This window comes from Babylonia areolata, chromosome 34 (genome assembly GCF_041734735.1).
Source record: "Babylonia areolata isolate BAREFJ2019XMU chromosome 34, ASM4173473v1, whole genome shotgun sequence".
In the NCBI taxonomy this organism is placed as follows: domain Eukaryota; kingdom Metazoa; phylum Mollusca; class Gastropoda; order Neogastropoda; family Buccinidae; genus Babylonia; species Babylonia areolata.
Genome location: NC_134909.1, coordinates 135,001 through 137,500, shown reverse-complemented (window position 1 = coordinate 137,500; position 2,500 = coordinate 135,001). Strand labels below are relative to the sequence as shown.

The 2,500-nt window shown below is 44.0% G+C and overlaps 1 long non-coding RNA gene across 2 annotated transcripts in view; it reads right to left on the bottom strand.

Moving 5' to 3' along the window:
• The window catches only part of LOC143277315 (uncharacterized), a 46,040-nt gene that overhangs the window by 5,896 nt on the left and 37,644 nt on the right, over positions 1–2,500 (bottom strand). The gene's annotated exons all lie outside the window — the stretch shown is intronic.

Below are 2,500 nucleotides of genomic sequence, written 5' to 3'. Positions count from 1 at the left end.
TTTCAAGAGTCCTGTCTTTCAGAAGGTAAAAGTTCATGGCTGTTGTGATTTGAGATGACTTGAGCTTTCTGTCTGACTCGCTGTTTGAAGAGAACAGTTAGTCTGTGTCTTTCCTGCAATCATGCTGCAGACATTATCTGCCTTGTTCATCACTTCCTTCAGCTTCTGTCCCAACACATTGATGAGAACGTTAACACTGATTCAATCAAATATATGTAAAAAACTGTGTAGTACTTTATCACTGACGCTGAGTCTTCTGGGATTTTGACACTGAGACTTACTCGTTTGCGCTAAGTCAAGAATGACGTAAAAATGTATAAGCTTTTGAAAAGGCAACTGAAACTGAAAGATGACAAATTTTAGGTAGTTACATTTTCAAAGCATGAAATCTTTTTTTCACTACAGCCTCATTTCTGTCTCTGTATATGTATGCATGACATATGTGGGCTGTGTTTTCACTTACTGGGTGTAGTTTTATCCACATGAGTCTGTCTCTCTGTGTGTGTGTGTGTGTGTGTGTGTGTGTGTGTGTGTGTGTGTGTGTGTGTGTTAAATTTCAAATCATTTTTCGCCTTGCCCTGAAGGCAAGTAAATGTGATTACGCATGAAATGTTAATTCCGCTTTCATTATGAAAATAATTCATTATCGTCATCTCTCTCTCTCTCTCTCTCTCTCTCTCTCTCTCTCTCTCTCTCTCTCTCCTCTCCCCCCTCTCTCTCTCCACTCTCTCTGTCTCTGTCTCCCCCATCTCTCTCTCTCTCTTTCTCTCTCTATCTCTCTCTCCCCTGGTAGTCTGATTTTTGGTAACTTAGAGATAAATCCCAAAAAAGCTTCTTTAACATATTTGATTTCCAGGATTAGCCTCTTCTAACACACGTTTCAGTAGTTTGGGGCTGACAGGAGATCATTTACTTGACATTTAACATCTGCTGAACGTAAGCGTACTTGTGTTTTGAGAAACTGGTCGATATCCGTTATGTAATCAGACACTGAATCAGATGTATGAAACACTGGATACAGCTCATCAGAATGGAAGATAGCCATATTGCAAAGAAAACCTACACAATGATTTATCTTCTTCGTTGCAATGGCAGAAACAGAACATAACTGAGTGTCCAATAAATGTTACACGTTTTTTAGATATGGTTTTGGTTATATGTGGGAGAATCAAGGTGTGGGCTGTGTATCAATCTTTGAGCCAAAAATGTTTGTTACGTGCGAGACATATTCTGTGCTTTTATCAAAGGACAGGTTTAAGCCGTGTGACATCTCGAAATACTTCTAATTAAAAATCCAGTTTCAGAAAACATTTAACCAGAATCAAACTGAGGGTGTCCCAACTGAAACCTCGCCAGTTATGAAGCTCCAAGAAAGGAGAAAACACGAGTTGTCCGTTTTGCCCTGAAGTGGACGAATCCAAAATGCATTATTAATTTTCATCTTGGTTTGTGCCCGATATATAACACTGTGTGAATCGTACACCCCTCCCTCCGGGCCCCCTCCCCGACAAAAAACCATTGTCGAAATACTTTCAGATTTATATTGCTATTTTTTTACCCTATAATGTAGTTGTCACTTGCATTGTTTTCTTAATTGTTTGTTTGTTCATCAAAAGCATTTACTTTCAGAAATAGGACGATCTACCATGACGAGTGTACCTTACTTGTTGCTGTCAACATATTCACGTCTTTCCCAGCACACCTTTGCGCGTTTCATGACGCGTGCCATGGACGCCATGTGTACGAAATCCCTGTTCTTTTTTCGGCACTGTGTGTCACTTGCAGTTGTGAGCATCCTTGATCGGCCAGTTGTAAACGCTGTCGTATTATCCTCCCCAACATCCACCCCCACCCCCAACCCCCGCCGCCCTGTCTGTCTGTTGTTGTCAGTGTATGATTGTACCTCCTCCCCTCTCGCTATTCCACACCCACACTTAACATCCATGTTTTGTGCTTTTGTGTGTCCCCTCCCCCACATCCCTACTGTACATGACCACAATGACTTCCCCCTCCCCCACATCCCTACTGTACATGACCACAATGACTTCCCCCTCCCCCACATCCCTACTGTACATGACCACAATGACTTCCCCCTCCCCCACATCCCTACTGTACATGACCACAATGACTTCCCCCCCTCCCCCACATCCCTACTGTACATGACCACAATGACTTCCCCCTCCCCTACATCCCTACTGTACATGACCACAATGACTTCCCCCCCTCCCCCACATCCCTACTGTACATGACCACAATGACTCCCCCTCCCCCACATCCCTACTGTACATGACCACAATGACTTCCCCCTCCCCTACATCCCTACTGTACATGACCACAATGACTTCCCCCCCCCCCCCCACATCCCTACTGTACATGACCACAATGACTTCCATTTCCTCCTCCTCCCCTCCCCCCCCTCTCTCTCTCTCTCTCAATCACACACACTTTCACATTCGCACGCGCACGTGTGCTCGCACCAACACACATACACATACAGACA